Below are 26135 nucleotides of genomic sequence, written 5' to 3'. Positions count from 1 at the left end.
TTATTGAGCATTTGCTCCAGGAGGTTCCCACTCTCTCCTGCTCCTATGACCACTTAAAGTAGCCAACTCCTCCTCAAGCATCACCTCTCTGGGAAAGCATCCCTGACCCCTCTCCCATCCACAGACTGGGGAGGGAGACCCTCCCGCCACCCCCACCCCCCCATCTCTCTCTGTGCCTTCCAGCTCCTTACTCTTCATGATAGGAACAGCTAACAATGATCGGACATTTACTGTGCATGCCGTGTCCAGTGGGAGCTGTCTCCTGCCTTCCATCGCAGTTCTCATACAGCCCTTCAGGCTGGAGCTGCTTGGCTCCCTATTTTCCAGAGGTGGTAACTGAAGTAGGCTATTTTTTTTTTATTTATTTTTTAATGTTTTATTTATTTTGGATACAGACAGAGACAGGGCATGAGAGGGGGAGGGGCCGAAAGAGAAGGAGACACAGAACCGGAAGCAGGCTCCAGGCTCTGAGCTAGCTCGCAGCACAGAGCCTGACGCGGGGCTCGAACCCACGAACGTGAGATCTGACCTGAGCCAAAGTCGGAGGCTTAACCGACTGAGCCATCCAGGCACCCCTGAAGTAGGCTATGTTAAGGTGGTCACCCAAGGTCACACAGCTAGCAAGGAGCAGAGTGGGGATTTGAACCCAGGCATTAGATTCCAGAGGCTGGGATCCTCACCACCCCAAGTCATGGGCTTGGTGCAATATCCATTATTAAGGCCCAGCAGGCGCACCCTTGATGTCTAACTTGCCCCAGCAGAACATATATGGCACCGTATTGGGCCTGTTTGCCCATTTTCTTCTGCTCCACTAGGCTGATTGCTCTGTGACCTCAGCACCCAGCACAAGGAAGGTGCCCAAGATAAAACTGTTGATCTGAACCAGTGGGCTTGAGAAGCATTTTGCTAGTCCTTGAATCTGACACAGTTTCTGCCCACAAATGAACTTGAAATCAGACACTCAAATAATATAAGAAGGGTTGCAGGCTCTGAAGTCTCATGCAGTTTTCCCCTCTTTTGAAAAATCACACTCATTGAGATAGAATTTACATGCATAAAATGCACCCATTTTAAGTGTCCGGTTCAGTGAGCACTGACAAATGATTACACCCATGTAACTACTACGACTGTCAAATGTAAAACATTTCCATCTCCCCAAAAAGTTCCTGTGCGCCCTTTGCAGTCAACGCCTGCCCTCCCATCCCCCCCAATCCCGTTCCCAGGCAACCGCTGATCTGCTTTCTGTCACTATAGGTTAGTTTGCATTTTTCTAGAATTTCATGTAAATGAAATCATACAATGTGTACTCTTCGTGTCTGGCTTTTATCCCTTAACATGCAGTTTGGAGATTTGGCTATGCTGTTGAATGATTCTCCCCTTGTAGTTTCAAATCCCTTCTCTGTTCCTGACGTCTTTGAGCTTCAGCTTCTTCGTATATAAGATGAGGGTGAATGCTCTGAAGTTGAGTGGAGAGAATGTCAGCAGGGTGCACAGGACCTGGACACAGCAGTGTATGTTCTAGATCAGTCTGGCTTTTCTGGTATACCGCGAGTTCTGTGACGTGGTAGGCAGAAGATCTGCACGCAGTAAGCATTCAATAAATGCTTTTGATTAGCATAACCTTTCTAGCTGTAAGCCCCATGAGGACTGGGACTTTATCCATTTTGTTCACTGCTCTCTACCAATGGCAATGGTTATCATTTATCACAGATGGTGAATCCAGAGGCTCAGAGATGTACGGCAACTTGCCCAAGATCACACAGCCACAAAGAGCCAGAGTTGGGACCGACACAGGCAGCCTAGTCCTGGGGTCCTTACTCTTCTTAGTTAATTGGAAGCATATGGGGTCCTTATCCTAAGTCACTATGTTAAGCTCCCTAACAATGAATTTTCCATTTCTCTCCCAGTCTCCCTGAACCTTCTCTTTCTGTCATTCTCGTCCTTTACTGACCTCCCCTTGGAGGCAGCATAATGCACAAAAGCACAACCATAATACTATTACATATTTTGGGGTTTATGTGCCAGGCAGTATTCTGAGCACCTCATATGTATCTACTCATGTAATTCACCAACCACTCTGTGAGGTGGCTTCTGTGTTTCTCCCCATTTTACAGGTGAAGAAGCTGTAAGGTAAGTCTGTGGTTTTGGAGTCAGGATGTCCTCCTTTTTTTTTTTTTAATGTTATTCATTTCTTTTGCGAGAGAGCAAGAGTGGGGGAGGGGCAAAGAGAGAGGGAGAGAGAGAATCGCAAGCAGGTTCCTCACTATCAGCGTGGAGCTGACATGGGACTCGATCTTACGAACCATGAGGTCATGACCTGAACTGAAATCAAGAGTCAGATGCTTAACCTACTGAGCCACCCAGGTTCCCCCTAGGATGTTCTCCTTATGAAGCCCAGTTTGGCTGTACTCTCCATGGACTTGGGCAAATGTGTTCCCCTTACCAGCTCTTCCTCAGAGCCCCTTCTTGACCTGACATTTTTCTGGACACATCACTCCAACCCCTCAGCAGGGTTTTCTCTTCCTGCTGATTCTAAGGGGTTTTTCCCCCGCCTCAGTCTATCCCTGTGCCTTAGCCAGCTCAGGCTGCAATTTCAAAAGGAGTTGAGTTTCTTCTGGAAAGGGGCTGGGACCCAGCCCCTCCCCTCCCTCTCTTCCCATAAATACCCCCTGTGTGCAGCGCCCAGGGGCCCAGGGAGCCAGGCGGCTGACCTGTAATTAGAAACTTTTCTCCCTTCCCCAGCTGGGAGGAGGGAGGGCCAGAGTCTGGGCCAGCCATTTTGTTTGTCATGAATTATTCAGGAGATGGGAAGTGGAGTGGAGAGGGCCCCTCTGCTGACCAGACGTCTCAGGCCCTGCCCAAAGCAGCCTAATCCACCCAGCTCCGTCCCTTTCACCATTTCAGACTCAGAGAATAAACAGGCAGTGTGCCGGGCAAATTTGCAGATGGGGTTTTCAGGAGGGAGCTGTGTTCTCCAGCGGAGGGGAGTGACGGGGACTTACCCAAGGTCACAAAGCTAGGCAGAGGACAACGAAGCTGGGATTCAAACCCAGGAGCAAGAGAGAAGGAGAGCCCAGCAGGCCGGCCAGGAGAGGTGGAAGGTGCCTTCCTTTCTCTCCTTGCCCTGCCCCTTGCTAAATCTCTGGGGTGGGAAGGGGAATGATGCAGAGGGAGCAAACGGCATGGGACACCGGTGTGGTGACAGGCAGGCATTATTTCTCATGTAATGTAATCCTCACGTCCCTCTGAGGAAGATGTTATTATGAGCATTTTATGGATTCAGAAACTAAGGCTTAGAGCGATTAATGGAGTTTATTCGAGAATGCCTACAACTGGTTAGTGGCAGAACAGAAGCTCAACCCTAACACAGTCCCTCCATGGCACCTTCTTGTTGCCCAACTCCCAGTGGGTGGGAGGGCCAGGGCACCAAGGAATCCAACCTCTTACACTCACAATGATCCTTGCGTCCGACTTTGCTTGTTGTCAAGCCTCTCAGTATCCATGGCACTAGGTCCATGGCGCCGCTCCAGGAAGAGCCCTCGGAGAATCATGCTCTAAGGGAGCATTAGAATGCTATCTGCCATCTCGCACCAGGGACCGTCTGCAAGGTCGCCCTTGAGAAGGTTCTGCGCTCCCTCTTTGAAGGAAGCCGGCAATTCTGAGAGATAGACCAGCTCTAAAGGTAGCTCCCAGAGAAGCTAAGAGCACAGGATTGGGGAAAGGACTGCCTGTTTCACTCCTTACGATCTGTATGAACTTGGGCCAGTTTCTTAGATGCTCTAAGCATCAGTTTGCCCGTTGGTGAAGTTAGATGATGATAAGGAATAAATATGAATAGTAATTATGATAATGTGAGGAATTAATATGATAATGCCTATGAAGCATTTAGCATAATACCTGGCACATTTTGAGTGCTCAATACAAGCTAGCTATTATTATTATTAATTATTATTATTATTCCTGATGACAGCTTCTCCTTAAGCCTGGTTAACAGAGAGGCAGGAACTACCAGATGGTGAACATGTGTTGTCTTCTGGAAAAAGCACCCCAGCTTCCCTGGGGAAATCTCTCTCTCTGCCAATATCAGTCTCTGTACCTTGGGTGGGACTTACTTCGCCTCTGTGATCCAGCCTGCCTAAAGGATTGGACAGAAGGTGGGGCATGTGACCCAATGACACCCAATCAGAGGGAACCCTGAGATTTTTAGCTGGAGACAGGCAATCTCTTTTCCACCAGGAGAAGAAAGCAAGCCTGGAGCTTCTGAGGGCCATCTTGTCACCATGGAGAGGAGCATGTGTGGTTGAGAACAAAGCCACAGAAGAAGGCAGAGCCAAGATATGGCAAGGATGCTAACTGAACTCTTTGAGTGCCTAGATCCAGTTGTGAGCCACTAATAATCACTTTTGTTTGTTTGTATTTGTTTGAATTCTCTGTTGCTTACAACCAAAGTTTTGACTAAATATGCCAATGATTCTCTCTCTCTCTCTCTCTGTCTCTCTCTCTCTCTATACACACACACACACACACACACACACACACACACACACACACATATATATGATTAAAATGACAGTGTGTGTTGAAGACTCACTTCTAATTATTACTTTTGTTTTACAAACTTAGGTCAAGAGAGAACGTCGAGTAAGACTTTAAGATTCACAACACCTAGGTACAAATTATGGCCCTTTAACTCACTAAACTTATACCGTCATGGAGTCACAGACTTAGAGCCATGGCTTGGGTTTAACCATGGTTTTCCTTTCTGCTTTCAGGAAAACATTTAATTTCCACTCTGGGCGTAGTCTATCCTGGCTTCCTTGTGGTGCGCTGTTTCTGTCTGCCTTTTGTCTGCGTGCTGGTGGTGTCAGAGCCAGTAACTATCTGTTTACAGTTTCAGACAGAAGCATTAATTGCCTTTTGAACCTCCCATTTTCCTCTAAGAGCTCCCCCCTCAACTGTCTCAACCGTCTCTCTTGTATTTCTTTCTGCACAAAGAGAAATGTCTATTTCCTTTTTCATAAAATCTGACCACCTGCAAATCCCTACATATTCCCTTGTGAGTAGGCAACATGAGAGAAAACCATGTAGGCAGCAAAATAACCTGTGTGGAACAGAGTTTATGGGACAAGTTGTCACAGCCCAGAAGCTTCTAGGCCAAACAAGAAGGGCGGCTGGAGTGTGATAGGAAGAACACTGGAATTGAGTAAGATCAACATCTGAAATCTGGTTTTGTCGCTCATTTGCTGTGTGATCTGGAGCAAGTCACTTAATTTGCTGAGCCTCGGTTTCCTCATCTATAAAATCGGCAGGACAGTACGGGCTTCACAAGGTTAGATAACGTAGCTACTTGACTTAAGCACTTTCCTCTGGAAAAGCACTTTCCTCCGCCCTTCCTTGCCTAGGGTAGGTTCAAAATAATAGAGAACAAGCATTTATTGAAGACGTACTATGGGCTCAGCTTTATTTCAAGCATGTATTCAGCCTTATTATAAACCTATGAAGTAGTTACTGTTATTAAACTCCCATTTTACAGGAGAGGAAGTAGAGGACCCCAGAGGGTAGGTGAGCTGCTGATGTCACGCAGCTAAAAGACAAAGCCGGGATTCAAACCCAACAGTTTTACTCCACAGCCTTTTCCCACTCATTACTACATGGTCCCCACTGGGGCACCAGTCACCCTCACTGGAGGCCAGGCAGAACCAAAGGCTGGGGGTGCTTCCTTTAATTCAAACACTTCATTCTCTGACCTCCCTGTCCCACTTATCAACTCTACTCCACCGAGAGCCTGATGTCCCAGTAGTCTAGACCTTACCTACTCTTGAGAGGCACGGTGGGAATAAGGAAGTGGCAGTTAGGCTTTCAAACCCAAATCCTGCACCACCGCCACCACCCCACTGCTGCCACATGCATACACGCATTCCTTCTGTGTCCCAGCAGGAAAGAGGAGAAACCAAGATGGATCCTGTGGGAACCTGAATGGGGAATGTGCACATACACCCCCTCATGCCTTGCTCAGTCACCCCCATGGCGGCAGAACACATGTTAACAGGGCCATGCACTCATGCAATCACACTCACAGTGAATACACAGGCACATGAGTGCACCTGTGACCCCATAGGTACATGGATCCCCCCTTCACATGCTCACACCTCCACCCACCCCCCACCCCCCACGCTGAACTCCTGTACTTGGTCAGAACCTCATTAGGCAGTGTAGCGTAGTGGTCAAGTGCGTACACTCTAGCTCCTGACTGCTGGATTTGAATCCTGGTTCTGCCATCTCCCAGCAGTGTGACTTTCAGCAAATCCTCTCAATTTCCCCATCTGCAAATGGGAGTAATAAACAGTACCTACTCCCTGAGAGTGTTATCTATCGGGAACTTAGTATATTGCACGTGGCAAACAGCCTTTAAGTGATGTGTGTATCCTTTATCCAATAGGCCAGGTTCTCAGGAAACAGACTCAGAGATGGAGATGAGCATGCAGAACTTCATTAGGAGGCGCTCTTGGGTCAACAGCTGTGGAACGGAAGGGAAGGAAACAGAAATAGGTAGACGCTGTAACGCAGTCCCCATGGTGGCTTCAGTCACCCCACGGAGGCTCTGAAGCTAAGATGGTCCACCAGAATTGGCTTGAGTGGACGTGAGGGAGCTGAGTGTTTGTGCCTGTGTTGCACAGTCCAAAGATATGAGCTGCCCTGACAAGGGGAACTGGCGTAAGGGCGATAGCTCCCTTCCGCTTCGGGCGAGCCACACAGGGGGACTCAGCGGTGAGCTCTCAGCTGCCCTCCCCTCCTGCAGCTGGTGAATGCATGGGGCCCTCAGCAGTGCACCCCGGCATCTGCTGCATGGCTCCCCAACTACAGCCACGGGGGTCCACTTTCCCTCCTCTCATCCCTGGACTTGTTGGACACATCCAACAAGGACCCTGAAAACACTGAATCAAGGAACAGGAGCCTCAACTTTCCCTGAGATGGCCACCGAACCAAACTGTTGGCTTTTGCCTCTGTATTCCACAGCACCTTATTCAAGCACCTTATTAACTCCTTTAACGCTTACTACAACCGTATGAGGTAGATATAATATTGTTATCTGCACTTTACAGATGAGGAAACTAAGACACACAGAGGCTGGGTGATCTGCCTAAGGTCACACAATTTCTATGTGGCGGAGCCAGGATTCAGAGAGTCTGGTGCCAGAATTCAGTCTTAACCAGAAGGCTCCTGTGATTATTGGTTAGTGTTAACACGGATGATGGATATCCATGGATGTTCCATGGATGGACAGAAGGATAGGCAGATGGACGGATGAAGAGAAGGACTGGCAAATGAATAGATAAATCAATGGATATATGAATGCATGAATGAATGGATGGACAGTTGGGTGGATGGATGGATAGATGGATACCTACTGTCCTGGTCTCCCTGAAATTTTCCAGTCCATTAGTTGCCTCTCCATCCTTGGCATCAGAGCATCTGCATCCACACAAGCTGGGAGCACAGCCCAGCCTCGAGCAGGAAAGACAGATCTAGATCTTCACCTCCTGGGGCTCTGACCTTCAGCCAAGGGATGATAGGACAATGTGACAGGAGAGGTCAGAGGAATGGCAGAATTCCAGGCTTGCTAGCTCTGTGGCCTGGGGAGAATCTCTGTCTCTCTGTCTCTGCCCCTCTCTCTGTCTCTCCATCTCTCTGTGTGTGTGTCTCTCTCTCTGTGCCACAGAGACTTATCTGTAACACACAGTGGCTAGAAGTTCTAGGCCAGATTCCCTACAATTCTTTGAAGTAGGAACTCAGAGACCAGGGTATTTATTTTTCTCTTACCTGAGGGGATCAGCTGATTCCAATTCACTTTCTCCAGACGTCATCTTCTTCCCTCTTTTTGCAGTCTTTTTGCAGAATGCACCCATTCTTTGAGCATTTTCCGCCTCCTCTTCCCTCATCTCTTTTCTATTCATCTTAATACTTCATATTCCAAACCATGGAATGGCCATGGCTGAACATGCATTGGGGCTGCCCGATTTTTTCCCTGCCTGGGCTTGTGGGTGTTTAACTACTGTTTCCATTTTTCTTTCGTTTTTTTTTTTTTCTTTCTTTTTTTTTTTTAATGATGGACAGGCAGCACCCAGCCCTGGAGGGGAGACACACAGCTGGAGCTGTGGTTCCAAGAGACTCTGAATCTTGTTGGAACCCAAAGTCCCTCAGGAAGATTTTCTAATACAAAGAATTTTGGAGCGCCTTCAGTTCCAGCTCCCTGGATTAGCGCCCTGTGAGCAGACAATGGAGCATAGTGGGAAAAAGTCCAGCAGTCTGAGCTAAGCTACTTCTCTGGGCAACTCACATCCCCTTTTTCTGCTTCTATCTATCTATAAAATAGGAGTTTCATCAGTCTATAAATTTATGCAAAGGGAATCAGATTGCTCGGTTCAAACCTCAGTCATGCCACTTACCAGCTTTGTGACATTGGGAAATACACTTACCTCTTTAAGCCTCAGTTTCTTCATCTGCAAAGTGGGGATGAGGAGACCACCCACCTTCAGGGTTCTTGTGAGAAGTAAATGAGATAATGCATGTAAAGTGTGAAGCAAAAAGTAAGCGCTTGGGCGATTGGTCCTTGGTGATGCCATGTTAGGAGAGAAAAAAAAGGGGAGGGGTGTCTGGGTGGCTCAGTCAGTTAAACCTCCATCTTCAGCTCAGGTCTTGATCTCACAGTTCCTGGGTTTGAGTCCCATGTCAGGCTTTGTGCCGACAGCTCAGAGCCTGGAGCCTGCTTCAGATTCTGCGTCTGCCTCTCCTTTCCCCCGCTTATACTCTCTCTCTCAAAAACAAATAAATGTTTTTAATTTTTTTTGTAAGAAAAAGAAAAGAAGGGATAACTGCAGCAGACAGGCAGAAATCTATAATTCCAGGAGTTCCCACCCAATATCACCCCTTCCCTTCCCATCTCTCTTCTCCAGAATGCTTCTGTCCATCAGACACTTGAGAAACGATTGAACAATGCTGGTTAAAAGCCTGAAAAATAGGGCAGCTTGACTGGCTCAGTCGGTAGAGCATGCATCTCTTGATCTCAGAGAGTTGTGAGTTCGAGCCCCATGTCGGGTATAGAGATTACTTAAAATAAAATCCTAAAAAAAAGAGAGTCTGAAAAATAGACCCACCCTGTAGCCTGCTAACTCCACTGCTGAGATATGAGGACATTATGTGACATAGAGAAAAAGATGTAAGTATAAAGTGTTCATCTGAATTGTTTATAATCACAGAAACTTGGAAACAACTTAGCAATCATTAAGAGGGGAATGTCTGAGGGAAGGATTTTTTTTGTTTATTACTGGGATATTTTGTAACTATTAAAATTATGACTGAATAATAATAACATGGAAAAGCATATAAAATACGAGACTGTATTAAAGAAAAACAAATTTACAAATATAGAAAGAATGCTATTAAAAAAAGCAAAAACAAAATCAACTCCCCAAAGAAAACGCTGCAGGGAAGTATTCAAAGTTTACACACTAAAAATGTAAACAGTGGTTATTTCTGAATAGCAGGGTTTGAGTGGTATTTATTTTCTAACTTGACTACAAATGCATCGTTTGTGTATATTTTCCATTAGTATATATTTTAAAGTTAACAAAATATATTTAGAACTAAAACTAGAAGGAAATAAACCAAAATGTTAACAGTGTTTGTCTTTGGATGGTATAGGGGATTGTATTTTCTTTCATCAATGCTGTATTTCTTTAATAAACTTTGTGTTTATTTAGTGAACATTGTATTTTCCTTAACAAGAATTTATCAGAATTATATATAGCTAGGCTCTGTTTTTATTAGCTTTTTAAAAAATTACAAATGTATGCTCCCATTAAGAGAAAAATTCAATCAGTACACAAAGGTATAAGGTGGAAAGTAAAAGTTCTTGACCCCTCTTTACCTTTTATTCTTTTCCAAAAGTAACTTTTACCAGATTCGTATGTGTTCTTCCAGAAATTTTCTGTGCACATACACTTAGATATGATTATCCATTTATATATAGATAATACATATACATGCATATATAATAGAGATTCACAGTATAAATTATTGTGAAATTTGCTTTGTTATTCAATGCAGTATAAATAATTTGGGGGTATTTTTTATGTATGATATTCTCTTATAATGACTATAAAACATTCTACTGTCATGTTATATAATTAGTCAATCCCCTACTGATGACCATCAAGGTTGATGGTGAACACCAAGACTGTTGCAAGCTTATGCATCTATAAACATCACTATGATGAATGTATTTGTTTATACTATTTACCTGTTCCCAGCCCAGTAGAATGTTTTAGATGTGGAATTGCTGGGGCCCAGGGGTTTGTGTATTTTTAAATGTAAAGATATTGCCATCCAGTAACATGAATATATAAGACACACCAAAAGCAGATGGGAAAAAAAAAAGTCAACGTGTTAAATTGTGCCCAAAAGTGTTTGCACAGTCTAAGTGTGCAAAACGGACACACGAAAATAAAACCGAAGAAACCTTGCATAGAAATAAATAATCAAAGGCCTTATACCTCAATATGAAAAGTGACTTTCTTGGGGTGGGATCATGGTGTGGTTTTTATACTTGATCTTCTCAGTGTTTTACACTGAATATGAATTTCTTTTCTCATCAGAAAGCGGTATCCCAAGCATTATGGAAAGTATCTCTTTTTTTAATTACCAAAGGCAACACACAGTCGTCGTAACAAGTCAAAAGGAAAGAAAGGTGCTATAAAAAATGTTACTAATGTCCCTCTCCTCATCTCCAAATTCGTTCTCTAAGGTAAACAACGTTCAGGGCCCAGGGAGAATACTTCCATACTTTTTTTCTAAACCATGTTCTTTCTACACCGGAAAAGAAAGAATGAATAAAAGACCTTTAAAACAAAAACATAATTTTTTAAAAATCTAAGGCCTCCGCTGGCCCTTTCGCAGACCATCGCTCCCTACCTCCCACTCCGCCAAGCCGTTTGCCCTCTTTCCACGTCCAAACGCCTTGGCGTCAAAGAAACCCACTTGGGGCCCTGCTCCCCGGAGGCACCTGCGCCTCTGCCATGGCCCGGGTTCAGCAGAAATCAAGGCCGGGTCCGCGAAGCGCCCGCCCCGGGCCGGGACGAGCGGCAGCTCCCCGGCCCGCGGAGCGAGGGGCCCAGGCCGGGTAGGCGCGGGGCTCCCGGCAAGGCCTCCCTCCGACGGGGGTGGAGTCTGCGCCGGGCCGGGCTCCCGCCCGCTTTCTCCAGGAGTAATTAAGAGTGAAATCCTCCTCCTGGTGACCCCGGTGCTCCTGGCCCGGGCTGATTTACACATGAAAGGTCCACGCAGGGCCTGGGCTTTCTCCTTTTCACATTCACAATGAGGCGCGGCCTATAAATAAAACCTCTCTGAGAAACAAGAGGCTTCAAAAATGTCTTTGTGTGTGTGTGTGTGTGTGTGTGTGTGTGTGTGTGTGTGTGTGTGTGTGTGTGTGTGTTTTAGAGAGAGAGAAACAGAGACAGAGAGACTCAGAGGGTGAGGGAGGGCTTGAAAGCTCTAGAACCGGGAAGGAGAGGGACAGACCAGTAATAGTGGGTGTTTATTGAGTGCTTACTGTGTGCCGGGCATCCTCACGTCATCCCGGTGAGAGAGACGGCGATGGTCCCTATTTTACAGACGGTAAGACTGAGGGTTCAGGGAGGGGAGGACCTGCCCCAGATTCCGCAGCGAATCGGGAGCTAAGCTTGGACTCAGGAAGTCGGGTGAACAGGAGTGCAAGCCACCTTGTCTTTCTCCATCATGATAGTGGCCCCAGCACTGTATCTATGTGTCAAAACTCATGGGACTCCACACTGAAAAGGGAGAATTTTACTCTAGGTAAAGCGTTCTGTAATAACCCGACTTTTATTTTTTTTTCAAAAATTTTTTTATTGCTTTTTATTTTATTTTTGAGAGACAGAGAGAGACAGCTGGAGCAGGGGAGGGTCAGAGAGAGAGGGAGACACAGAATCTGAAACAGCCTCCAGGCTCCGAGCTAGCTGTCAGCACAGAGCCTGATGCAGGGCTCCAACCCACGAACCATGAGATCTGACCTGAGCCGAAGCCGGACGCTTTAATCGACTGAGCCACCCAGGCGCCCCATAACCCGACTTTTAAATGATAAAATAAAAAGAATATAAAAACAGTACAAACCTCTCCAAAGACGCTGATGGGTTTTGAGCGGATGATGTCCCCTGAGTGTTTGGGGCTTCTCTCTGCCCTTCCCTCTAGCTGGCTGCTTCCTCATTCGCCTCTTTAGCTCAGGCTCAGGGTCTGATACTGAGGATATGTAGATACTGGGAATATATTTGCTTCCTTTAATGAACGAATGAGTTAAATACTTCTCTCTGCACTCATTTCACCATCTATAAAATGAGAAATTGATGAAACACTAAGGCGAACACCTGTCAACTCAGAGGTCACCTCCTTAGGAAGCCTTCCAGGATTTCCTCCCACTCCTGAACTGGATCAGGTGACTCTTTTGAGCGCTCACAGAGCCAGGCTGTATTCCGATGCCTGCACTGCCCCTACCTTGTAGGGTTTGTCTGCTTCTGTGTGTCCTTCGTGTAAACATTCAGGTTCTCCACAGAGCGGTCCGTGTCTCTTTTGCTCATCTCTGTATTCTCAGTGCCTGGCACAGACAGGTAGGATATCTGTTGAATAACGATTTAATGCATTTTTTAGTTATGGTCAGAGGTCCAAAACTGAATCATGCTGGTATCGGGCAGAAGTTGGGGGAGTGTCCGAAGCAGCAGAAATGGGCCAAGGTACAGAACCAGGAAATTCTGGTGCCGCAGAGATTAGTTGAAAGGCCTCCCTTCCAGACCACCTAGAAAGCAATCCTGCCTTGACTCCTGCAGGAAACTCCAGTCTTCTTCTGCACTGAGCAGGGGTGGGGGGTGGGAGGAGAACAGCCAGACTCTGGTGGGCATGTGTTCGAAGGGCGTGCTGCTACTGGGAGCTGCCAACCTGCCTACATCTTTTTGGGACACAGGGCGTGTTGGGACACATGGTGCACAGCTCTGAGCTCTTCTTCATAGCTGTCATTCATCCTAACCAAGCCTCAGTCCCCACATCTGTGTATTGGGGAGAGTATAATTATACCTACGTCACATTTTTTCAGAAGGTGTAAAAACATAATGAGGCCAAAGTGCTTGCTATTGAGTAGCTGCTCAGAGATATTTTATTTTTTAAGTTTATTTATTTATTTTGAGATAGAGAGAGCAAGCAGGGGCAGGGCAGAGAGAGAGAGAGGGAGAGAGAGTCCCAAGCAGGCTCTGAGCTCTCAGCACAGAGCCTAATGCCATGCTTGATCCCACAACCCCCGAGATCATGACCTGAGCCAGAATCAAGAGTCAGATGCTTAACCAACTGATCCACCCACACACCCCTGCTCAGAAATATTTTAAAATCCTCGCATCTTTTCCCTTTTCTCTCAATTGTTTTTTTATCCCTAATTAGAGCCGCCAGTTGTGTTTCTAATAATATCAACTATCCTAGCACTGATTGGGTCTCTGCCATGCGGCAGACCCTGTACTGTGCATTTTACATGTGTTATCTCCCTTAATCTTCACAATCCATGTAAGGTAGGTGTGTGATTGTTCTTATTTTCCAGAGAGGAAATAGGTTCAGAGAGGTACAGTGGCTTGTCTGAGGTCACATAGCCTCTAAGTGATAAATCTGGGATGTGAAACATCTGTTCCCTTTGGGGGTACAGCATAATCCCCTGGAGGGCTTGTCCAAACACAATTTCTGATGCAGCAGGTCTGGGGTGCAGCTTGAGAATTTGCATTTCTAGCAAGTTCCCAGGTTGCTGCTGCTGCTGCTGGTCCTGCCGCGCACTTTGAGAACCACTGCCTAATACCAGGATTTCCCCGCTGTCATTATCCCGCTTAGGCATGTCATGTCACGTCCAGCCTATCCTATTACAATAGGCTCGATTCAAAGAATTTGAAGTCTAATATAGTTCATCTAGCACTTGGCATATGTGACTGTATATTCTTAATTAACTCCTAAAAGAATACTTTCACCCATCTTAAAGGTGAAAAAAAAAAAGACTATAAAGGAGCAGAAGGAAGGACAGAATCTGGTTTGGTCTTGCAGATTACTCAGAGAATGACTTTTTGTTATACGCGGTGGTATAGTAGAAGCTTTCTGGATTAACTAACTCACCGGATTAAGAACTCCCTGAGACTCTGGTTCGCCAGATTAACCAACACTCATCTTGCCTGCTGTAAAACCCAGAACAGAACGCCGCAGCGCCCACAGCAGCCGGAGGACTCTTTTCTAGTGTGACCTCCTCCCGACTCAACGATGTGACTGTGTGCTTTCCAAGAGTCAGCTGGGTCGGCGCTTCAGTTGACTCCTGTTATTAAATCACGTAATTGTATGTGACAAATTGATAACATAGAAGTGGGAAAAGAAAACCGATGTTTCTATAAACCCAATAGAATGCTCTGGAAAGATTCTTTAGAAGTTAGTCGGTACGCGTTTTTATACAATTGTCCAAACCCATAGAATGCACTATATTAAGAATGAAGCCTAATGTAAAGTACGGACCCTGTGGGATGATGATGTGTGACTGTAGTCTCATCAGTTGGAAGAAACGTGTGATGCTGACAGGGGTGCTGATAGTGGAGGAGGCTATGCATGGGGCGGGGGGCAGGGGGAATACGAGCGATCCCTGGACCTTTTGCTAATAAAAATTGCTGTGAATCTAAAACTTCTCTTTAAAAAAAAAATCAATACAAAAGAAAAGAAGCAAAGCCCCAGCTTGACCCACTCTGATCTTATAGTATGAGCAAAAAATAAACTTTTATCATGGGCCACTGATTGTGGGGACAGTTAGTTGGGTTGGGGGTGGCCTAGACAACAAAGACTATTGGATGGGGATGGGAATGGGCCTAGGGGTGGAATTCTAATATTCTGGACAACTAGGGCCTTCAGATCGACATCAGCCGTTAAGAAGCCCAAGCCACTGGGCACCTGGGTGACTCAGCCAGTCAAGCATTCAACTCAATTTCTGTTCAGGTCATGATCTCATGGTTCATGAGAGAGATCGAGCCCGGAGTCATTCTCTGCACACTGACAGCATGGAGCCTGCTTGGGATTCTCTCCCTCTCTCTCTCTCTCAAAATAAATAATTAACCTCTGACAAAAAAAAAAAAAAAGCCCGAACTAGAACTCAGGGGAGTGGTTCATGTAAGAAGGATGTGGGAAACTCCAACCAGCTGGCTCTCATATTAGGCTCAAAGACAAGGCTTTGGCCCTACATCAAAAGATTGGTGAATGAATATACAACAATAGGTTTTTACATTAAAGTAGAATATTTAAGAGTTGTATTATTTTTATCATTTCCTGTTTCAGTGGACTTTCTCAATAAACTTAGCAGCTTCTCATGTGATCAGATTGGATAAGACAGAGCTTCTACTACTAAATATTTTTTACTAGAAAAAAGAGGGAGGAGATTGTGCAATTCTTAATTGTTTACTGATTTCTATTTCATCTCCCTCCAGCCAACAATATCTAATATTGGCACAGCACTTTGCAGTTTATAAAACGCTTCCAAGTCTATTTATTTCTCACAACTACTCTGGACAGCAGGCGTTTTTACTCTCTCTCTACAGGTTGGGATAATGAGGTTCAGAGAAGGGAAACAAAGGCTTCGAGTAAAGTAGGGCATTCAAACTGGGGCAAGAACTTAGACTTAATCGAAGAGCCTGACTTACCCCCAGGGCATTGTGTTAGCAAAGGAATCACCGTGCATGCGAGCACTAAGCCTTTATCAGTTGAGAAGAAGACACCTTGGGGTGGGAGGTAGGCCTTAAGGAAAAGAGACTGTTTGGTTTGCTTCTGCATCCTGGCACATAGTAGGCCCTCGGAAAATATTCAGAGGCGCCTCAGTGGCTCGGTCGGTTAAGGATCCAGCTTCGGCTCAGGTCATGATCTCACAGTTCGTGGGTCCGAGCCCCACATCGGGCTCTGTGCTGACAGCTAGCTCAGAGCCTGGAGCCTGCTTTGGATCCTGTGTCTCCCTCTCTCTCTGACCCTCCCCTGATCATGCTGTCTCTCTCTGTCTCTCAAAAATAAATAAAAAACATTTAAGAATTTTTAAATGTCATACTGATTTGTAATTCTGTTCTGGAACAAATGTTTGGAATCTTGAGTGTTTATATAAAAAAAATATCCAATGGCTGGTTGAAGAGATGAGGAATGAATGAACAAATGAATGGATGAATGGATGGATGAAGAAACCTGGAGCAAGGTCCCTTCTCTCTCTGGTCTCAGTTTCCCCACCTTCAACTTGAACGCTAGGGTTCTTTTCCTTAGGAAAACGAACAGACACACACAATTTTCTACTCTATTTCTGGATGTTCATTGACCCGCTTCCTAAACCCCCATTTTAGAGTCCCCAGGAGAGGGTGGATGCATGGAACCCTGAGTAGAAGCTCCTGAATTTGAGAATCTGAGGTCCCTTCTAGCTCTGATGCTAATAGTTGGAATGACAACAACAACGACAACAATGATAAAAATAGGATCCAGAAGTTTTGGGATACTGACTCAGGGCCCAGCACTGTGCTAAGAGCTTTGCCTCATTTCATTTCCCCAAAGCCCTATGATGCCGGCATTATTATTATCATCTCTGTTCTACAGATGAAGACATTGAGGCTTAGGGACTAAATAAGCTGCTCACGTTGCAACGCAGTAAGTAGAATCTTTAGTTTCCAATTTAGCCCTGTGGACACCAGAACCTCAGCATTCTCCTAGCTCCGTTCCAGGAGAGTATAAACCTATGACCTCCATGTGGTTGTTTCAAGGCCAAACTCAAGTTGCTGTATTTGGAGAATGTATTAGAAGGCTGGCAGCCATTCATTCATTCAAGCATTCAGTCAACAATCATGTATGAACACCTCCTATGTACCAGGCACAGACTGGCTATTGGGGGTTCACAGAGATGATGGCCCCTGCCCTCAAGTATATAATTATTTACTGCATCCTTCCTCTGATGCCCCTCATACTAGAATCACCGTGTGGGCAGTAACTGCAGATTCTCAGTCCCCACTCCAGTCTCTGGAATCACTCTCTGAGGTTGGAGCCTGGGAATCTGCATCTTACAAGCTCCCGGGGTGACTCTTAGATGCCGAGGTGTGGGAACTCCTGGGTAGAGGGTGACCTAGATAAGCAAACAAGCAATCATTGCATAGAAAAAAGTTATCTGCAGGGATTGTGGGGGTTGCCAGGGAAGGCTTCTTGGAGGAGGTGACATTTAAGATGAAATCTGAGAAGCCAACAGGGAGTGAACAGGGCAAGAGAAAGGGGTCAGAGACACAGCAATGAAGAAGCAGTCTCTGCCCTTAGGGAGTTCACAGTCAGGGAAACCAGAGAGGCGAGTACAATCTAGCAGAATGATGAGCCCAGGGGCCTGTGGGAACGTGGAAGAGGCATCTGGCTCAGCCTGAGGAATCAGGAAGACTTTGCAGAGGAAGTGACTGATTTCCAATGCTTTCTCAGATGGAAGCATCTGTTTCTTCCCATCTTGGGTGAAGAAAATGGGCGTGGAAGAGAATCCCAGCTGACTGGGAGGCGTGGTCTCCCAGGACATTAGAGGCCTCTCTGATCAGCCGACTAATGGTGGGCGGAAGCTGATCATCCTCTAATCTGAATGCTGTTTTCACCTCCATTGTCAATGCTAAGCCTTTGTTTGTTTGAACTAAGGCCTTCTATCTAGAGTCCTTAGTGCCCAGCAGCAAATGGTGACATTTGAATAGGTGGAGGAGAATTCCTTTGTAAGGGCCCTGCAGAACACCTGCTCCTTAGATCCACCCTATCACAGAGCAATTGCTGACTCCCTTCCCAATTGGAATAACCCTCGTGGTCCCCTCTTGATAACTCATATTAAAGTGGGTAGTAGGATTCTGGCCCTGCCTAACCTGGATTCAAATCCGTCCTCCGCCAGTTCCTAGTTACCTGTCCTTGGACACATGTCACTGGACCTTCTAATGCCTCAATTACCTCCTCTGGCAAAGGAGGCTAATAATGGTACCTATGATTTCCGAAGAGATTTTTTAAATGTTTTAAGTTTACTTACTTTGAGAGAGAGAGAGAGTGCAAGTGGGGTAGGGGAGAGAGAGGGAGAGAGAGAGAGAATTCCAAGCAGGCTCTACACTGTCAATGCAGGGCTCCAACTCATAAACCACGAGATCATGACCTGAGCTGAAGTCAGAGCTTAATTGAATGAACCATAGGGGCCCCAAGATTTTTTTTTTTTAGAATAGAATGAATTTTCCTATGAAATGCTCTAAAGAGTGCTTAGCAGACAGTAGGACCACAGAAATGTTGGGTGTTAGCATTCAGGCCCCAAGAACAGTGCAAAGTGTTAGGGACACAACAAGAGACATTAAATGCCTTCATAGAACTTACACGCTAATGAAAGAGATGAAGAGCAAACCAAACTAAATAAACAGATTACGATTTGTGCTATTAGAGAGATGATGCTTGCGGGGCACCTGCTGGCTCAGCCAGAAGAGTGTGAGGCTCTTAATCTTGGGTTATGAGTTCAAGCCCCATGTTGGGTGTAGAGATCACTTAAATAAATAAACTTAAATAAAAATTGCGCGCCTGGGTGGCTCAGCCCCTTAAATGTGCGACTCTTGATTTCGGCTCAGGTCATGATCTCACAGTTTCAGAGCCCCTCATTAGGCTCTGTGCTGATCATGCAGAGTCTGCTAGGGATTCTCCCTCTCTCTACCCCTCCCTCACTTTCGCACTCTCTGTCTCTCTCAAAATAAATATATACACTTAAAAAGAAAGCTTAAGGGGTGCCGGGTGGCTTAGTTGGTTGAGTGTCTGACTTCAGCTCAGGTCATGATCTTGCAGTTCATGAGTTTGAGCCCTGCTTGGGGCTCTGTGCTAACAGCTCAGAGCCTGGAGCCTGCTTTGGATTCTGTGTGTGTGTGTCTCTCTCTCTCTCTGCCTTTCTCCCGCTCTCTCTCAAAAGTAAATAAACCTTAAGGAATAAAAGCTTAAAATTTTCCTTTAGAAAAAAAAAAAAGATTCTTGTGATAAAGACAAAGGGAATCCTTTAGAGAAAGTGACCAGGCAAGGGCTCTCCTGGAAGGCTGGTATTTAAGGGGAGGCACCCCCTGTGACAAGCTGGGAAGAGGTTGCTGGCAGAGGGCACAGCAATTGCAAAGGCCCTGAGGTAGGATGAGGTTGGCTTGTTCAAGGAACAGAAGGCCAAGCAGCTGGAGTGTGACACGCGAGTGATGAAGGCAAGATACGAACCTGGGTTCAATAAGACCAGGAATTTTATCAAGTACTTTAATTTTGCCACTTTGCAGCAGGATTCGAGTTCATTCAATGTTCACAAATTTGAATAGAGACTTAGAGTCTGACTAAAGTGGGAGAACGGCCCCCATCACAGGTGAGGTTTATTTTATTTATTTTTAATTTTTTTACATTTACTTACTTTTGAGGTGGGGAGGAGCAGAGAGAGAGGGAGACAGAGAATCCAAAGCAGGCTCCACGCACTGTCAGTGCAAAGCCCAATGTGGGGCTCGAACCCATGAACCGCGAGATCATGACCTGAGCTGAAGTCAGTAGCTCAACCAATGAGCCACCCAGGAGCCCTCACAGGTGAGGTTTAGGTAGACCTCTCCACCATAGTCACTTGTACTAAATGTCTGCCAATTTCAACGCAGATAATGTCAGGAACAATGCTGTGTGCATACAGGGGGAGCCAGAGCAGGGTAGAAATTGAGAGGAACTGACCATGAGCAGGTCAGGCTCCCTTCTCTTCCTCCCCTGCAAAGGCTAAAAATAGAAACAAGGTTATAGGTGTCATTTAAATCAAACAATAGCTCTAAAGGGTGGGCTCATGGGGGACTCTACCTTCTCATTTATTTCTGTCTGAAGTTTTTATGACAGGCATATTTGTTTTGTCATTAGAAGAAGAACGACAGCAAAATAATAATAATAAAATCTACAAGGTATAAAAAAATTTAGAACAATTAGTATTTGCTACCATGCTGCCTGTCATGGGAAATGCAGACACAGGGGTGTGGCAATTGGCTGGCTAGAGTTTAGGCTATGGCTGCGGAGTGTAGGAAGTTGTCAGATGAAAACAGAAATATGACGTTATATTGCGTGGTAGAGAGTAAAAGCTGTGTTGAAATTGAAAGCAGAATCACTTTGTTTAAAAAATATTGATTAAGCACTATATTTGCTGTTGGGATACAGGAGTAAGGTTTCTGCTGTCACGGAGCCTCCGGGCTACTTGAAGTTAGGGAGATGGGGCGTGGAAAGAGTACTCCTGGCAGAGGGAAGAGCATGGGCAAAGGCCCTGGGGTTGGAAATAAAAACAGAAAACAGAAATAGAAAGAAAGCTAGCTCAGAGGATGAATGAGGTGCCCTTTGTGAAAATAGTGGAGATGGGCAGTGATTGTATGCTTCAGGATGGTGGAGGTCAGAATAAGGGTTTTAAACTAAGGGAACAGGAAGCCATTGAAGGGTGGCAAAGTGGGGCAGTGGTCCAATCAGAGTTGCACTTCAGAAGGGTTACCCTGGCTGCTACGAGAATAGACTGGGGGCAGTGAAGCTGTAAAGGCAGAGATCAGCTTGGAGGCTACTGAAATAGTCCAGGGGAGAAAGGACAGTGGCCATGACCAAAGCAGAGGGATGGAGACAATGAGACATTTCAAACGTAAAACACAGTTGGTGGTTGGCTGGATGCAAGGATAAAGGAGAAAGACTGATCCCTACTTTGTTAGCACGAGGACAACATGGATGGTGGCGCTGTTATCAGGCTACCTAACCGATGACGAGATGCCTGAAATTAATAACCTAGCAGGAGAGCCAGGCAGGGAGAGGACCATCCATCACACGAGGTATAATGAAATGTGCAAGGAGAGGGATGCCGGCTGGGCTTCTAGGGGCAAAGAAGGAGCGGGGATGGATTCTGGCTGGGGAGTCTCAAAGGGCAAAGAGATCACAAGAGATGGAGCAGTTGGCGAGAAGCTGGAGACAAGAGGCTGGGAAGAGGACACATGATATGGAGCTTGGAGAAGACCTACGCAGTTGAGACAGAAAGTGGGTGGTTCTACGTGCCTATCAGAGGACTCCCGCTCTGTTCTAGAAGAAGAGGACTTGGTCCTTCCTGAATTGTAGAAAATCAGTGGCGAGGGGCACCTGAATGGCTCAGTTGGTTGAGTGTCTGACTCCGGCTCAGGTCATGATCTCACAGTTAGTGGGTTCGAGCCCTGCATCGGGTTCTGTGCTGAATGCTTGCTCAGAGCCTAGAGCCTGCTTCAGATTCTGTGTCTCCTCTCTCTGACCCTCCCCACTCATGCTCTGTCTCACTCTATCTCTCAAAAAATAAATAAATGTAAAAAAAAAAAAAAGAAGTCCTCAGCTCAGTTAAAAAAAAAAAAGAAAATCAGTGGCGAGTGTGTAAGAAGCAGTAAAATAGGTGATCGTTTATGCACAGAATATCTCTAGAAGATTCATCAGCAATCTTTAGTATGCTAACCTTCTTTGTAGTGAGACTGGGTGGCTGGAGGACAGGGATGGGAGGTGGCTTTTCTATTTATCTATCTATTTATTTACTTATTATAATTTGAGCCATGTAGGTGTATTACCTATTTAATATTTCAATACCTAAATAGTTTATTAAGAAAAAAAAAGCATGTACTGGGGGATGCCTGGCTGGCTCAGTCAGTGGGGCGTGCAACTCTTGATCTCAGGGTTGTGAGTTCAAGCCCCATGTTGGGTATAGAGCTTACTTTTTAAAAAATGTATTGGTTGAATGCAAAGATGGGAGTCAGACAGCCATGCATTTGAATCCTAGCTCTGTCAAGCTTGTCTTTAGTTGTGTCCATTTTTTTTGCTTCTCTGAGGCCCGGTTTCCTCATCTGTAAAATGGGGATAATAGTACTTCTTATTTTATGGGTTACTGGAAGAATTGCAGTAAGGATTAGCTAAATAGATGCTATTAGTATTAATCATTTAAGTTAAATGGGCACACATCCACTCCAAGGGCAATCTCAGTTTGACACACAGAGGTGGGTCAAGGGAAGGGGCTGGAATCAAACACTGAGGTCTGCATCCCTAAGTGAGCACTACCTCTCTAAGCCACAATGGCTCTCCACTGCAAAATGGGGATGCTAACACACCTCCCTCCTAAGATCAAAGAGCTACTGGGTGGGGACAGTTAGTCAATGCCAAGTGCAGCACCATGTGATGAGTTATGAAGATGAAGATTTTCAGAATGATTTCTCGTTCTCTCTCCCCACCCCCGGAGCCAGGGGGCCTTTTAGTCTCTCCTCTCTGCCCTCCAGTAAGAAGTGAATTGGGAGAGGTGGGGACATTCTCTAGGAAGTGAAGTTTTTTCTTTTTGTTCAAATCCAGGGAAGAAGCAGAGAACGTTTCTGAGGCAAGGCCCAAAGAAGGAGTCCTGAGGCTCGGGCGGGCGCCCTCTATCCTTCTCCCAGCTTCCCACCCCACACCCCTCTCTCCTTCGAGGATCCTGAGACCAACAGCCACGTTGAAGGTCGCAGGCACATCTGCCAGACTCGTGGGCGGTGCCCGCACATGCGGAGCCTGCCACCCACAGGAAGAGAGCGGTACTGCAGACGCGGGTGCCAGAGAAGCCCCCGTCCAGTCCCCTTTGTGGCAATGTTTGTTCAGCGCCTCTTCCGAACCAGGCGTAGGGGTCCCTGTCCTCAGGGGGTTTACAGTCTGATTGGATGAATACCAGCAACAGAAGTGCTGGTAGCAACTTCGTCATCTGCTTTTTGGCGAAAGCCTTTTTTTTAAAACACAAGTAATATATATTAATTGTAGTAAATTTTAAAAGTAAATGAATACCCAGACATTACTTCTGTTAACATATGAGTTAAAAATCCTTACAGTAATTTTGTGCATTTTACCAAAAAACCGAAACACACATTTCTTTTTTTTTTTTTAATGCTTTTGATGTTTATTTTTGAGACAGAGCCCGAGTGGGGGAGGGGCAGAGAAAAAGAGAGACAGAACCTGACTCAGGGCTCAAACCCACAAACCTTGAGATTATGACCTGAACTAAAGTCAGATGCTTAACCGACTGAGCCACCCAGGAGCCCTGGAAACACACATTTCATAATATTTTATAGCCTGCTGTTTTGTGTTCAACAGCTTTTTTTGAGATGTTTCATATAACATACACTAGCTTTGCTTTTAACAGTGGAAGGTTAATAATAATAATATAATACAAATGACTATTTTTTGAGGAAGGTGCTGAGTTTTTTTAAGTTTATTTATTTATTTTGAGAAAAAGAGCGTGAGCGGGGAGGGGCAGAGAGAGAGAGAGTGGGGGAGAGAGAGAGTGAGAGAGAAAGAGAATGAGAATCCTAAGTAAGCTCTGCACCATCAATACGGAGCCTGATGTGGGGCTCAAACCCACAAATGCTGAGATAAAACCAAGAATTGGTCACTTAACCGACTGAGCCACCCAAGTGCCCCCTGAGATTTTTTTACACACATTGTCCCATTCAGTACCCCCCAAAACCATAGGAGGTAGGTACTAGTATCGTCTTCATTCTGAGATGAAGAAACTGAGACACAGAAAAGGAAAGTGAGAGACGCCAAGAGGGTCAACCCAGGAGGCTGAGGGGCCCTGAACCCAGTGCTCTAACCTGCAAGCTGCACTATTCTGCCTGCTTTATCTGCCCCAAAGAAACAGACTTCCACAGCCAGTCCCCCGTGTGAACCTCTCAGTGCACTACAGCCACGATCTCTCTTTCTTTTTCGTTTTTCAGTATAGTCACAGAGATATTTATTTGTACTTTGAGATATAATCTGCTACTATTTATTTGCTCAGTGTTTTTAGCTTTGGCCTTTGCAAGCACTTTCAGTGACTCCAATGACTCTTTTTTTTTCTTTTTTTTAGTAGCTTATTGTCAAATTGGTTTCCATATAACACTTGTGGGGAGAAGCACTGGGTGTTATATGGAAGCCACGATCTTTCTAAATTGCAAAGCTGATCATCTCTCTCCTTGCTTAAAACCGAGTCTTCTCAGTAGCTGGCAGATAAATTTTTTTTTAATGTTTTATTATTTATTTTTGATACAGAGAGAGACAGAGCATGAGGGGGGAGGGGCACAGAGAGAGGAAGACACAGAATAGGAAGCAGGCTCCAGGCTGTGAGCTATCAGTACAGAGCCCAATGCGGGGCTCAAACCCACAAACATGAGATCACGACCTGAGCCCAAGCAGCAGGCTTAACCGACTGAGCCACCCAAGAGCCCCAGCATCAGATAAAATCTTAACTCACCGGAGCCTGAGGACCATTTAAGTTCCTGCTCCCTCCCTCCACACTTCCAGCCTTAAGGCATTGTTTGGAATCCTGCTGGATACAGTACCCATATCTTTTCTCAGTGGTGATGTCTGCCTGAAGAATTCTTATCTCCCTCCCAACCCAAATTTGTCCCTGACTCACTATTATTTATTTGGGAAGGAGCCATGACGTAGATGCCACCTCCTACAAATTTTTGAGCATTCACTCTGTGCCTAACCCTAACCCTAACCCTAACCCTAACCGTAACCCTAACTTGAACTTGACACCAAAGCCCATGCTACACTGCCTCTCACTGTAGACCCCATCACACTGTAATAGTATGGTAAATAGTAGTAACTGTTTACTTATCAGTCTCTCCCTCTAGACTGGATGTTCCATGAGGGTCACTGCCATCACCCCAGTCCAGGGACTCAGTTGAGACCCTAATTAAATGAATTAATGATGCTGAACATCTCAGAGAAGCTATTCAGAAGATGGAAGTGGTGATCAGAACACCCTAGCTTCCCCTGCAGTGTGCTTGGAAAAATGTCTCAGTGACTTCCTCGGATTAGTCTCTTAGCAGACAAATATTTATTGGTCCAGGAACTGGAGGTACTTTTAAATGGGAAACATCACATTAGGAGTAGCAGGCAGGTCGGACACCTGGGTGGCTCAGTTGGTTAAGCGTCTGACTTTGGCTCAGGTCATGGTCTCATGGTTTGCGGGTTTGAGCCCCGTGCTGGGCTCTGTGCTGACAGTTAGCTCAGAGCCTGGAGCCTGTCTTCAGATTCTGTGTCGCCCTCTCTCTCTGACCTTCCCCTGCTCATGCTGTCTCTCTCTCAAAAATAAATAAAACATTTAAAAAATTTTTTTAAAGGAATAGCAGGCATGATACCCCTAGATAACCATTCCCCTAAGGAAGCCCTGTCCTTGGCTAGGGAACCTCTCCCATTCTTACAACAATGCTCCCCCATCAGCAGCTGCCCCTGCTATCAAGGTACCCACCTGCCAGCTCCCTGCTTTAAGGAAATAGAGCATCAATGACCTTAGTGGCTTCAACATGGGCATAAACATCACCAGCTGCCAGAGAGGATGACGTCAAATCCGGGCCTGGCTGGCCATGGCCTTGGAGAGGCTCCCTGTGTAGAGAGGCCTGGTGCCCTGGGGGTCACTGCGAGAGGCAGCACAGGCTGGGAACTGCCAGTCCAGTACCCCAAGGACACATTTGATGGTTCTGTCCATTCTCAAGGACCCCACGATGTGAAATATTTTTCTTTCCCAACCCACTGAGGTCAGAAATCAAATAGCTATTCCTTTTCTTGCTGATCCCTTTTCAGAGCATCAGATCAGCATGAACTTGACAGGGTGACCTCTTGGAGTTGATATCATTCTACTTAAAGCAAAGCCTGTATGGCTTTGAGGTTAGAAGAACTGGCATGAGTCCCAGACTGCCTGGGTCCACCACTTGCCTAAAGATTTCTGACTTTGGGCAATTTCCTGCACCTCCCAGAATCTTGGTTTACTTACATGAAGAGTGGGTAAAATAGTATTTAATTCATAGATTCTTGGTTGGGATTAATTCAGTGAGTGCCTATCATGTGCCAAGTGCTAGGGTCATACTGGTGAACAAAACATAGTCCCTGCCCCATGGTGTTTGGTGAAGGAACGCTGACAATAAATCAACAAATATTTGATACATCAGATGATGGTAAGTGCCATGAAGGTACACTAAGGAGGATGGAGTGTCAGAGTGGGAAGGAGTTATTTCACTTCAGGGTGGTCTGGGAAGGCC

General features: G+C 45.7%; 1 long non-coding RNA gene across 1 annotated transcript; it reads right to left on the bottom strand.

The window, feature by feature from the left end:
* Positions 1-12124: 12124 nt before the first annotated feature.
* Positions 12125-24467, bottom strand: LOC115278470. Its single transcript, XR_003902908.1, has 3 exons — positions 24341-24467; positions 12565-12686; positions 12125-12398 (listed from the first exon to the last, which is right to left on the bottom strand). It is a non-coding gene; the product is annotated as an uncharacterized LOC115278470 (long non-coding RNA).
* Positions 24468-26135: the final 1668 nt, after the last annotated feature.

The sequence above is a fragment of the Suricata suricatta genome, chromosome 14 (assembly GCF_006229205.1).
Source record: "Suricata suricatta isolate VVHF042 chromosome 14, meerkat_22Aug2017_6uvM2_HiC, whole genome shotgun sequence".
Classification (NCBI taxonomy): domain Eukaryota; kingdom Metazoa; phylum Chordata; class Mammalia; order Carnivora; family Herpestidae; genus Suricata; species Suricata suricatta.
This window is presented reverse-complemented; position numbering and strand designations above follow the sequence as displayed.